Below are 14611 nucleotides of genomic sequence, written 5' to 3'. Positions count from 1 at the left end.
TTGCAGACAAACAACTCTTTGTATAAATAAATTACTGCTTTCCATGTCCTTTGGATTATTTTTTTTTGATCATCTTCTTTGAAGAAGATACAGAGCACACAAAAGCCAACACATAGAAGTCTAAAATACTTCATTAGCTTTTTCTAGGGCATTACAGAACAGTTCTTACTTGACTGCTTAGGGTGTACTCTCTGGCTCTACGATATGAGTAGGATTCAACACGTGTTTTCATCGCTTTGCCTGAAAAAAGCTAAACACCAGAGAGGTGCCTTGACAAACTATCAGTCTTTATCTCACAGCCTACAGTATTGAAAGTCAGTAATGCAGACAGATGGTGGGAAAACAAGCCAAATTCCATTGGAAAATCAGAACTGACACCATTTTCACATACATTACACCCGTAAGAACATGCAGCAAAATAGCTTCATACGCACAAAGCGAACACTAAGGCTTCAAACAGAAGAATTTAGTGGGTAACCCCATGGACTGCAAATAAATTGTCCAGGCAGACGTTACAACATCTTACAGCCACGGTACCTTGATGTAGCAAAACTTCCAGGTTGCTAAACTGATTTGACTAGAAACAGATGTCACTCCCGAGTCAGGACAAACATCACATTAAGTTGGCAAGTCTAAAATTGGAACACCTACGTTAAGAGTTTTGGCTCCCCTTTGTAATGAAGGGAGAAAAGAAAGAGAACTACACACTGTCGCTCCACATGTCCCCAAGTTGGCAGTGGAGGAGGGAAAAGCCCAGCTCTTGGTGTGCTCAGATCTCCACATCCTCCATGGATAACAGGTCTGTATCCCAGCAGCGCCACAGTGCAGCCTTCCAATTGGCTTGTACACGGCAAAAAGTAAGGAACAGTTTGGAAACCTGCTTCTATCAGAAAGGCAGGACCGCTATTGCAGTCTGTTTCCTCATGAAAAACTTCAGCTGGGGAAGATGGGGATTGCAAAGTACACATCCTTGGGCCTCCTCAGTCCTTTCCTTCCCTCCCAAACTGCATGCCCAGACTCTGATGGAAGGAACTCACTTGCAAACAGCCACAGAGTGCCCGTCCAGCAGTACCAATAGCATCAGGGAGCCTCAGCAAGAAACAGCCCTCCCTGCACACCAGTGTGGGATTTTCATCGAATTCCAGCTGCCCCAGAACCACACATTGCATTTTTTCAGCACTATCCCCCGTCCTTGCTATACTAAATTCCTTAATTTAAATATTCTTTTATTTTGGTTATTTTTTTTAGTCCCTCCCAAACCTCCTGCCTCCCCTGTCAAAGCCTCATCTTGCCTTCGCTCCCCGATCTAATTATTTCCCACAGAACACCTGGGTTCTGCGTGCCGGACTGACATCTTTTGCGATGCACCAATCTTGTGCTCGATTGCCTCAATTAGCTTCGGTTGTACACCTGGGTACGGCATTAACGTGACATCTGTACAGTTCAGGAAATGCCTGCTCCATAATGGAGCTTTTCCATCATTTCTCAGAAAGAAGGAGATTATCCAGCCCTTAACGGCATCCCTGTCTTAGCCAGAGGGATCATTCTCCATCTCCTTTTCTCACACACAGCCGCTCAGCCTCTCTGCAGATGTTGAAGCTTGGAAAAAATGGGTCCTTTGCGAGAGATGTGAAATCACAAACCATCACAGCTCTGGAAATAGTAATTTATTGGCATGCTTAGAGACAGAACTGTAAAGCTGAGTATGGCTGTTATAACTGTTGCACCTTGATTGAACTCTGCTGTAATCCTAGCAAAGTGTAGTTCTTTGCCCTGTTTGGGCTAGCTATAAAGTTCAGGGGCTTCTCAAGCTGCATAGCAGGACTTAAAACCTTCACTGGGCTCAAACTGCTCAAATTGCTTGCAATAAACTGCAGACCAGGATGTTAAGGGGATAGGTCCAGACTTTATTACAGCTATTTTACATTTTCTTCCACAGAACTGCTGGCCAAATTTGCAAAATTCTCTTCAAAAGGACATTAAAGGACAGTGGAAAGGACACCTCTAGAAGGTGAAACTCCTGGCAATGTTGATTATCTTAAATTTAACATTACCAATAATAAAAGGTGTAACAAAACTGTTCAGTGCGGTTGAGGAAAATCAAGGGCTAATGCTTCCTTACAAAGATGAAGTCTTTCTTGCTGGATCCTAAATGACAAACGGGCATTTTTTAACAACTCATCATGTTGAGCTCGTAAATTGAGTTTTTATAAAATCCAAGATCCTAATAGTCCTTATTTGAGGGACTGGCAAAGAAGAAATTAGCTAGTACAGTTCTATTTGACAGATATAAAAGCTGTAAACTAACATTTTTAGTGAAGTTATGCTGAAGCTGGAAGGTTTATGTTATCAATTTTCATCCATTTGTCCATTCTTTGCAGCATAATTGCTGAAGCTGTTGGCCAGTTTCATCTAGATCTGATGGACAAGGGGATGTCTCAAAGGAATTTTATGAATGTGTTTCATGGAAATGAATCTTTAATCGAGGAGGGAGACATTATTAATTTCTCTGCTGATTAAAACAGCTGTAGTGTGAGAGCAAGAATCATTAAACAGAGAAGCTGCACCAGAAATCTTTATCGTAGAATCATAGAATCACCAAGTTGGAAAGGACCCATTGGATCATTGAGTCCAACCATTCCCATCACTCACTTAAACCATGTCCCATGACCACTAAACCATGTTTATGACCACTTGAAGAAAAAAAACAAACCCCCAAACCCAAACACTGTCACTATTTGCACTTTATCAAGCACAAGAAGATTCAGCTGATTGACTACTTCAGAACAGACTAATCTCCTCCTTCTCTTCAATGCTTCCACTGGTCAAAGAACAAGTTGTTTCAATATGAGGGGAGACCTTATTTCTCTCTACAATTACCTGAAAGGAGATTGTAGTGAGGTGGGTGCTGATCTCTTTTCTCAAATAACAAGCAATAGGACAAGGGGAAATGGTCTCAAGTTGCACCAGGGAAGGTTTAGATTGGATATTAGAAGAAATAAAAATTGTCACAAAAAGAGTGGTCAAGCAATGAAATAGGCTGTTCAGGAAAGTCTCCTTCCCTGGAGCTGTTAAAAAAAACGTGCAGACATGGCATTTTGTGACGTGGTTTAGTAGGTATGGTGGTGTTGGGCTGATGGTTGGACTTCATGGTCTTAGAGGTCTTTTCCAACCTTAATGATTCTATGATATGATTATTTTGGGTGTCCAAAAGAGAAGATCCTTTTGGATTTGGTTTGCACTTAAAAGAAAGAAAAGTTTATACTCTAAGAAAGCAAAGGAGTGATGAGTGATGACTGCGCTGCAGTAAACACGTTTGACCCAGCCTACAAACTACCCACTCTATGATGAGACATCACATAAGTTGCCATGAATTATATATCTCAGGACCTCCTCAACAGATTGATCAAGAATCAATATTGTACACGCTGTAACCTTATTTCTAAATGGCAACTTTTTTCTAAATATGACCATTTCTAAGCAGTCACTTTTAGATGTGCCCAAATTTAGAGGTCCCGTGAAGTGTCCCACACACATTTTCTCCTATTCTTAGTGAAGATTCTAGAATAAGAGTTCAGGTTTACCATTGTTAGTTATTTTTTCTTCTTGTTGTCATTTTCATCTATTGTAGCTGTTTTATTACCGCTAATTCACAAAAACTCACATCAAGTGTCTTCTTCCCACAAAACAGAAATTGATTTGCTTATGGAAAGGAGGCTTCTTGAAGGCAGACTTTAACACAAGAGGTGTCTGCATTTTTCTCTAGGTTTTCCTTCTTTTTTCTTGTATTGTGACTGATTTTGTGGTAGTTTGCTTTCTTCATGTGTATGTCTTCTGGAAAACAGCTTTAGTTGACCCAGTTCAAACTCCAAAGCAATACCCTATAGCTCTGCCAGTATACCTGAGGCAAATAAAGAAGCCTAATGGCTTTTAACGGCTATTAAACCCCTATTTTCCAAGAACTTTAATCCATGTCATTAAAGGACTTCCATGCCTTTGAGTTGTCCCAGTGGATGATTTGATTATTAAAATTAAATGACTAAGTGTCAAGCTGAATGGGTGCCAATCTTCTAAACCATCCTCAGCCCACAACGAAACTTCTGCAAAGAATTTCAGTCATTGCCAGGAAGTCCTTTAGAGGCAGCAGGATAACGGAGAAAAGAATGTTTGGAAAGGGAGAACTCAACCGACTCGAGAGGAGGGAAGCACCACATTGCCGTGTTCGATTGCTTTTGCACTAACAGGGAGAACTGGAGCAGCAGAGTTCTTTGGGGACCAGGCAGAAAGGGCAGCAGCTGCTTACAGGCTGCTGCATGGAAACAGCAGATATGCCTTTATTATTGCTAAGAAACAGTGTGCGACCAAGAACAGCTACGCATTTCTGAAGTGGAAAAACATTGCCAAAGTGCTGGGAAAGGAGGAGCTCTGGGGTCTCCCTTTAATTCCACAGTAGTACAGCTCCTTGTCATGTAGGAAGCCTTCTCCACTCATATCACAGCTTTCTGGGGGCTCTAAGCAGTGCACAGGAATCGATTTATGTACATTTACATGCTAACAAGGGACATCTTCCTTTCATCTATACATACGTCAACTATATTCCTCACCCTTGGGTTAAGTTCTTCTCTTGTCTCATTTATTTATCCATTCTCCTGCCATCATTTCTTCTTTTGGAAGAGTCCTGGATTTTTTTATTGTGTTTTGTACTAATTGAGATGATTTGACCACACACAATCTTACAGTAAAACACACAGGTGAGAATGAGTCTTTAGGCTTTTGCTTTGCCTTTGCTGCATTTGCTCCTAGAGAAAATCTTACACGGAAAGTCACCATGAGTAAGACCTCGTTGCCTCATCCTTTAGGAGGAAACAGAATTAAATAAGTTGTTTTTCTGTGGCCCCTGTGCTCAGCCAGTGACTCATTCCCTCTGGAAGCAGCACATCATTTTTCATGTCTCGTGGACCATGTGATTGGCAGACAGTAATTTCCTTTCGATAGGGGCCTCTTTGAACAGACTGAGAGACTACGGCACGTGGTTATAGTGGAATCCCAGAACGAGCTCTAGTGCCTGCAGGGGAAACTATTCCTTCCAGAGCAGCCATTCATGTACTGCTGGATCACTCTGGGGTTTTTCTTGTAGCATGTATTATTTCCATAAACTATAGTTAAGTGTTGAACAGGACAGTTCTGCCAGATGAAAACATTGTTCTGAAAACATACCTGAACTAATAATATATCTATGGTTTTGATTCCTTTTAGGAAAGGTAGAAAAACCCAAAAACCCGAATGCCGTTTGTCAGCAAGGCCAAGGTTTGCTTTCATAGGAAGTCCTTAGACGGAAGAATGATTCAAAAGAACAAAATCAGTACATGCTGAGTTTAAGGAAAGTCTGCCCAAACTGCCTAAGAGGCGATTGACTCACCGGACTGTAGGCTCAATTTGACTGTTATGGACTAAGACTACTATTTGAAAGCTCTTTCTGTTCATAGATGTCATCTATAACAACTTTCATCAGTCTATGTTCATGCGGCCTTTCCTGCAACGTACGATAATGTGCAATCACACAGAGTGAATAATTAGCAGCCAATGGGCTAAGAGTAATGGATATTTCCAAGTGGAGGTTTTTCCTCTTTTTCTTTCATAACTTTTCAGGTGAGTATTTGAATAGTCGGAGGCAGGAGGGGTTATATCTTAAAGGTAATTAATATCAATCAGTCATCGACACTAGCTGCTTTTGTGAGATCTAATTACTGCAGATTCCAACAGCTTGGTGCATCACAGAATCATCAGGTTGGAAAGGACCCACTGGATCATCGAGTCCAACCATTCCTAACACTCCCTTAAACCATGTCCCTAAGCTCTTCATCCACCCGTTCCTTTAAACACCTCCAGGGAAGGCGACTCGACCCCCTCCCCGGGCAGCCTCTGCCAGTGCCCAATGACTCTTTCTGTGAAGAATCTTTTTCTGATATCCAACCTGAACCTCCCCTGGCAGAGCTTCAGGCCATTTCCCCTTGCAAGGAGTGGTTCTGGCCACCTCCTTGCTCTAGCCCTCAGGGTAATGGTGATTTTTCGCTTGTCGTCCAGTAGAGAGTTCTCTGAGAGAAACCACAAAGCGAAGATCACGAAAAAGACTTCAGTCTCTGGTTTGCAGCCTGGAACCAGGAAGGGGCAGAGACTTCGACCATCCTTCTGGAAAAATTCTGTCAGCAGCAGACAACTGCTGTGATGTGGATGGTATGAGCCTGCATGATGTCCAAGTTTCCTGAAGGCCTCTTTTTTTCGTATTTCCTCAGAGCAAATCGATCAGATTGAACCTGTCACAAACTTGAGACGGTCACCCACTCTCAGAGTCCTGATTTAGGTTCTGGTATTGTTAACCCTAGCAAAACAGGTGTAATATTGTGCTTATCCTGAGGCACACGCTTTAAGGTCAAAGAGATCAAGAGAATTGTCAAAGTCCCACCTGACTCAGTGGGTGCTGTCAGCACCACAGACACTCAAATTCTGCTTAAAAGCTGCTTTAAGCACTGAGGTTCCTCCTTTTTCTTTCCCTAAGAAATCTCTATTTCAATGAAAACATTTTTTTTTGTCCTGCATCACGCACTGCTTCTTCTTGTTTCTTTTGTTTCTGATGCTTTAAATGTTCTTTAATTGTCATCATTCATGATGGAAGAATATTATCAAAGCAATCAAACTATAGGCAAAGGGACTTAAAACATTTACAGCTGCGTTCAGCCCTCCAGACGAAGCTTGTGACAGCTTGAAGGCACAGCAAGCATCAAGCTCAGTTGATGGCCACAGTATGTCAGTACTCATCCTGGGTAGATGTGGGAAAAAATCCCCAAACACAAAGCTGGACTGGCCTGAATGAAGGTGGAGAAAGAAGCAGATGCAATAGTCCCTGGGACTTTTCCCACCCAAACAAACCTGACAGCCTTTCCAGGTTTATAACCTGGAGTTCCTCCTTTTTACCATCTCACTCCAAAGGCAACAGCAGGAAAAAAATAGTCTTAAACCAATACCGACATATAATTGATCTGGGTTTCTAATCACTGCTCCACAGGGACCATCAGCCCTTTAAAAACAAGATGTACTTAATCAGTGTCCCACTGACATCAGTTCAAAGGCAGCTTCAGCCGCTCTCATCTTCAAGAGAGAACTTTCTTGCCCAGACTTCAATTAATCCCCATGCTGTCTAATCTTTCAATATTTTCAACCTTCTACAGATTCTTTGCACAAAATCCTGTCGCTTCCGCTTGTTCTTTCTTCTCAGTTTGATAATACAGGTCTTCAGCCAAAAAGGATATATGAAAACTCTCTCATCCAGGCTTTTCCTCCCTAGCACTATCAGTTAAGAATGTGGCTGCTTTTTTATTCGCTTTATTTGTCATAATGAAAACAAAAAGTAACCCTCGGGGCTCAAACTCTTCAGTTTTAGTCTGTTACAGAGATCGTCAGATTTTTGTCTTGTGCAAATCAAGTTCTTCGCTATTCAGTCTAAGAATTAATTATGATGAGTGATTTCTTCAGCTTATGCTCCGGATTTTCCTAAACTGTACGATTTGCTTTTCCAAATGGGAAATTCTTCAGTCTCCTAATATACAGCTATACTCCTGTGTTTTGCAAAAGGAACAGATATCCTAATTCCCATTTGACTCTAAGTCATTTAAGTAATTTTATTTATATTTACATACATCAGAATTAGACCAAGACTCTGAAAAGCGTATTAAATTTTCACTTCTGTTTGAATAGTTTTCAGTATGGAATTCCCTGTATTATAGATTAAATTGATGTCACAGCATTCATCAAAAGCAGACATGCAAATGGCACTTTCTTGCTTGGAACTGGATGGGCTTTAATGTTCCTTCCAACCCAAACCATTCTACGATTCTATTATATAATGAATATATTAATATTTCTCTGTTACATTATCTTAATTTCCAATGGCTTGTAGGTTCAGAGAATTCAAGGACTGTGGCTAACATTGTGTGTAACTCACCTTGATTAATGTTTGTTCCACACATTCATCTAATTGCTCTTTAACACCCATAAAACACTATGATAAGGAGCTCCACAGTTCAATGGTGCACTGTGTAAAAAGCACTTCCTTTTACTTGTTTCAAACCCTTTCAACACCATCTGTTCATTAAGAAAGAGAAGAAACCAAATTTTTCTTTTTCACTTTTCTCCCACATTACTCAGAATTTTCCACAGAATACCATGGGATAGACAGGCCCTCTGGAGGAAATGTTTTCTTGTGTTCAGACTGAAATTCCTCTGTTTCAATTTGTACCCGCTATCTTGTCCTGGCACTGGGCACTACCGTAAGGGGTCTGACACTGTCTCTCTTCTTCATTCCCCATACCCAAGTATTATTACACATTGGTAAGAACTCTCCTGAGCTTTCCCTTCTCCGAGATGAACAGTCCCACCTCTCTCAGCCTTTCCTCATAGGAAAGACATACTTCTTCAATCACTTCTTCTCTAGACTGAAGCTTCCTGGTCCAGCCATTGATCTTATGTTGGGAGTCAATTTGCTCCCTTGCTTATCCTTTTCAATATCTTTATATTCTCTAGATTCACTATATTCATTTTGGAAAGACAGCCTTAGCTTTGCTCGCATTCAGTGGCACAAGGATTTTTCTGTACCTTCTCAATTCCTTTTCTATCAAATCCTAATGTCCAATCGCTCTTTGCCTGCAACAGAGCATGCAAAGGTGTTTTACTAAGTCTGTATTAAAACTCAGAGATCTTTTTCCTGAATAAGCCTTTTAACAGATGGGATTGTAGAATGACATTTTGTTCCCCTATAGTAGTATTATTAGAATCACTTTCAAATGCTTCCCCCTATTCTTCCTTCAGTTTTTGCTTTGCTTTCTTAAACAAAAACTGCAAAAGGAATTTATTTTGTGTTAGTATTTTTGCTGCCTTTCAATGATTTTCCTAAGGCAGAAAAGAAAAATAAAGGGAGATGGGGTGGGAAAGAAGGATAAAAATTGATTTTCTTTTAGAGATGGTTACAGCATGTCTCACGGGGATGCCTTCTACTCTTACACACTGGTCTATGCAGTGATAGAAGAGTTTAGATGCCTCTGTCAACATTGTGGGCACAATTCTATCCATATGTAAAGTAAAAACGGCTGAAGACTTCTGCCTTGTGAAATGGAGAAAGAAGCAGAGCAGCCATGCTTTCATTACCTACTTCTGCTACATAACTTACTTTTCAAATGCAGATTGGCTACCACGACCTATGACTCGATGCTTGGAGGGATCTGAAGTAGCTGGAACTTCTTGCAGAAGATATGCAGAGAGACCACTTTATTGTAAATCTTCGCATCGTTTCCTTTCTTTTCACATTTCTGAGTTTTGTTCCACTTCCAACATGCATATTAGTGGATGTAAACGCCCATGGGATTTGACGAGAAATGCCTGTTGGTCAGGAGAAAGAAGAGGTGTGCCACCCTGTGAATGAGGTAGGACTTGGAGTGAATAGGACTGTGAATGAGTGTTTTAGGATTTAATTCCAGAAGGATGAGAAGCACTGAAAAGAGCTGTGCCTTTGGTCCTGAGTGCATTTCATTACAGACAAAGCTTGGATATCTGCTTCTGCAATCCAACCTACTGCTTCTTGGTGTGAATGCATTACTGCCACCATAACAATAACATATTTCTCCCTGAATTTTTAGACAAGGCACTTCCTTCCAGCTCTATCCTACCTGAAATGGTACACTATCTGAATAGAGTAACTGTTTTGTTCTCCACTAGAAGTTATTTGGCACTGTCTAGCAGGCAGACCGGAAGGATTCCACTAAGTGATTACATGGTTTGGTTTAACATTACCTAACAGTTCTTCTCACTTTGATTTAGAAAACAAAAAACTACATTTTTTTTTTCTCATATTTTTGGGTTGACCCAAGTGAAAATGTATGAGGGCAATTATTCTCGTAGAAAGTATACATTTTCTTCAGTGGGCTTCTCCTGTCTATGAGCTATCTAGTGTCTCTTTGCATTTTAGAGTTAATTTAACTATGTAGATACAGCTATGTTACTTACATGTGCCTTTTCATTTGGCCTTGGATTGCTGGTTTCTGCTGAAATTATTTGTATTATAGGACTATTCAGATATTGTAGCTGTATGGTGAAACATAATGATGTGATCATTGCCCAGAAGGCTTTCAAATTTAAGAAATCAAGAGAACACAAAACGGATGGATGCAACAGATGAAATAAGAACAACTTGGATTGTCAATACCACGTACATATGGGTTTAAAGGAGACTAGATAAACTTTCATATATATGAAATGGCAAACAGTTGGCATGATATCTATGGAACTCTAATGATTTCAAATTCAAATAAAGCTCCTTTCTTAAATTATTTAGATTGGAAATAAATAAATAAATAAATTAATAAGGAAAATAAAAGTAACTTCATTCCCACCCTCAAGCACCCTGGATTTTATGGAATTAAACAAAGTAAGAATGAAATAATCTATCAAATCCTCAAGAGACATTTGAAAACTGCAATATCAGTACAAATTTATGTTTGACTTCAGACAACTCATACAAATCTCAACCTTACAAATGTTAGTAATTTATGCCTCATCTGGCATCTTTCCACTACCAGACCTGAACATATTTGGTTTTTGAGCTTCACAGAACACCTGAAAGCAGGAAAGGACAGAGATCAGAGCAAGCTCATCTCAACTTGATCTACCATGGCGATTGGATATTATATGGAGATTTATATCCTAAAGCTGGGCATAACAGAACAGTTAGTTGATTTCCTAGGGCAATGTAATTATCTACCCTGTGAGTTAAGCTTGGTTGATATGCCTAACTGTGTGAAATGCCTTTGACTCTGCTCCAGCTTCTGAGAAGATGGCATTTCCAGAAAGGTGCGACATAATCCACTAACAAATTCAGGTGAAGCAGTCTGTCTTCTTGGGACACCATCATCTCCTGCAGCTCTTCGGGGAGACTTCGCATCCACATCATTCTAGTTAAGTTTATGGGCACTTGAAAGTGGGAAAAGTATCTCAGTGTTCAGTGATGTTTACTATACACAAAATCCTGCAGAAGTTTGGCTCACGGAAACAATATTTTTAAAGTAACCAGATGGATTGATGGAAATGTGATGGGATTAACCCTTTCTCTGAAGACTCCTGTACAGGACTCCTCTCAGAAAACAAGTGTGCGATCATACAGATAAACAAATTAGTCTAAATGTCATTTCGATGCACACTTAATCCGCATCTCAACATTAATTGCACTGCTCATAGTAACATAATGGCTGCATGCCAGTGACTGTGTCTTCCTTTAGCAAAGGAGATGGGCTCTTGCCTTGAAGTCTCCACTGACAACTAGTAGGACCTCAGAGCTCCTTAAAATGATCCAAATTTCTCATGACTAGGAGAACCAGTTGGAGAACCAGTTAGAGATGCTGTCTGGTCCTTGAAAGGAACACACCAATATTGGAAAACCCAGCTGCCATGTGTGCATTTCAGATTCATGTAAGTACCTGCATTTAAGACCTCAGCATGGTCTGTGAAAATCTACTCAGTGCAGTCAGCAAAATCTAATAATTTCAGAGTCAGCTCATCCTGAAACAGGCACAAAAGACTTCCTTCAATTTGGCCAAAACTAAATGCCCAAAACCATTTGAAATGGCATGGAGCAGCCAAGATCTCCATGGCAGGCTGGAAAACATAGCATGGAAAATATGTGTAATCCATACTCCTCAAGAGCAATAGCTAGAGTCCAAGAGGGTATCAATTAGATCTGGAGCCTACCTTAAACAAATTTCCTTTAGAATCCTACTCTGTGATTTGGATATCACAATATAAGGTTATGTTTGATGATTCTTACTTGCTCGCCTGTCAAGACAAATAGAAAGGAAGAGATTACGCAAGTTAACCAAGGGAAGTAAAGACCTGAACAGGATCCTATAGATAAAATAATCTACAGGATTAGAACATGCATAAACCTGGGAAATTAATCTAGTAGTATTACTTGCCCCAGATCTCTGTCTGCACATCACCAATTGCAATGGAACTAGATTCCATTTCATAGAACCATTGAATAGTTTGGGTTGGAAGGGATCTTAAAGATCATCCTGTTTCAACCCCTGTGCCATGGGCAGGGACATCCCACTAGATCAGGCTGTCAAAGGCCTCATCCAGCCTGGCCCTGAACACCTCCAGGGATGGGGCAGCCATGACTTCCCTGGGCAACCTGTTCCAATGTCTCACCACTCTCATGGTGAAGAAATTCTTCCTAATGTCTAGGCTAAATCTGCCCCTCTCCAGTTTATATCCCTTCCCCCTCGTCCTATCCCCACAGCCTTTATGAATAGCCCCTCTCCAGCTTTCCTGTAGCCCTTTCAGGTACTGGAAGGTTGCTATAAGATCTCCTCAGAGCCTTCTCTGCTCCACACTGAACAGGCCCAACTCTCTCTGCCTGTCCTCTTAGGGAAGGTGCTCCAGCCCTCCGATCACCTTTGTAGCCTCCTCTGGACCCGTTCCAACAACTCCATATCCTTCTTAAGTTGAGGATTCCAGAACCAGACACAGGATTCCACATGAAGTTTCACAAGAGAGGAATAGAGGGGCAGAATCACTTCCCTCACCCTACTGGCCACACTTCTTTGATGCAGCACAGGACATGTTTGGTTTCTGGGCTGTGAGCACACACTGCCGGCTCATGTTGAGCTTCTCATCGACCAGCACCCCAACTCCTCCGCAGGGCTGCTCTCAAGCATATCATCTCCCATCATGTACTGAAAATAGGGATTGCCCCATTTCAGGCTCCTGTATAACAGCACATTGCAGAAACTGTAATCAAGTATTTGAGCAGTGACTGCATCCTCAGAGATATTCCAGTCCAAAGTCAACACTGTGCAGTCACAAAAATTAGGATAAACGGTAACCCCACCACCATGCCCATGCTTGCCTTTGCTCTAGTATCAACACCACAGCTGAAAAATGGCAAACTGCAACAGTGGTTGTACACCAAAGCTCAATATGCAAAAACCTAAGTAACAAAGAAAATTATACTTATGATGGAACAAAAAGCTCAACACTAGAACTGCTATTGAGGAGCATTAGTTAGGTACAGGATCAGGGACATTAAAATGGGCAACAAAATAATGAAATAGTGGAAAAGCATATGCTAAGTGAGCCTTTCATGTAAGAATGAACTGCAGGTGTCCTGATTTATGCTGATGTACAAATCTTAAATGAGCTGGTCTTCTTGCTTATTATATTGCTCTAACTGTAAACGAGAAAATAATCCTTGGAACTAGTAATTCTCAGTTGTTCTTGTACACACCCATTTACAACCCATATGGTGCTAAACTAGAAAACAACATACAGCTTTTAGCTATCCTTCTGGCTATATCTCTTCATTGAATAAAATAATTTAGTTGCAGCATATTAAATCAAGATCAGGCACCCATTAAACTGGATGATGCACAGGCAGAGAACACGGACCTTGATAAAAACGCCTGACAAAGTGCCTCGCAGCTATTGCAAGCTTAAGCTGAAAAACTGATTACCTTATTTTGCTGCATTTCTGTTGAGCTCTTTTTATATGTAGAGAACTTCAGGACTAGTTAATGAAAGGAAAGAAACATTTTCATCCTCCCTAATTTTACTATAGCTTTCTAAGACAGAAGGATGGAGAGAACCAGCAGAACAGAGTTTGACAGGAACATGAGTTCCAGCAAGTACATTTCTTCAGGCACCTTTCAGCTCCAACGTATGGAAAAACCACGAGCCAACAAACCAAGGCTGAATGCAAAATGCAATCAAAACACATTGCTGTTTGGCAGATTACAATGGCATTTCCCAGATCCATCTAAAATTAAAGCCCCAAGCTACAGCACTTCTTGTGTGAGACAAGTTAAAAACCGGTCCTGCACCACTGAGCACTGAGTTTACAGAGCTGGGAGGGTAATGGAAGTTTGAAAAATGAAAAATCTTCAAGCCCAATAGACAACCAAAGCCACAGCCAGGACTGTAACACTGCGTCGCTCAGCTCTCATTTCAAAAAACAGCACCTACGGAGTTAGGAGCAGAAGCTGTAATCTCCTCATTTGCAGAGTAAGAAGCCACTCAGCACTTTGTTATTAGCATGCTGTTTGCAGCTTGGAAAAGATAAATACAATATGGCCTGACATTGTTGAAAAATACCCCTTACATGTTTTAGTAACCACACTTCCAAACTATATATCCACATTTTTTCCCTCGTTCAGGATTTCAACAAGTACAGTTCTTGTGGTAGCCAGCTCTCTAGAGTGTATTTCATATTTAAAATTACCTCATTCATTATGTCTGTTGCTGTGCTTTCCCTCAGAACAGAAACTGAATTAACTCTCAGTGTAATGCTGTCTTGGCAGAATCTAGGCAGGGAATCACTCCTTTAAAGAGCAAGCTTCTGGCCATGCATGCTGCCGGGTTGATGAATGAATCAGATAATCACTACAGCATCAACCACCTACCCTTCACCTCTTCTGAGTCACAAAACGGAGTAGCCAAGTCAGTCACTGCATGATCAAACCTGAGTGTCAGAAGTAAAGCAGTTATCCACACAAGAATGGCTCCCAGCAGGGAC

This window comes from Cuculus canorus, chromosome Z (assembly GCF_017976375.1).
Source record: "Cuculus canorus isolate bCucCan1 chromosome Z, bCucCan1.pri, whole genome shotgun sequence".
NCBI lineage: Eukaryota > Metazoa > Chordata > Aves > Cuculiformes > Cuculidae > Cuculus > Cuculus canorus.
The sequence above is the reverse complement of the archived record's forward strand: the minus strand, read 5'-3'. Positions refer to the sequence as shown.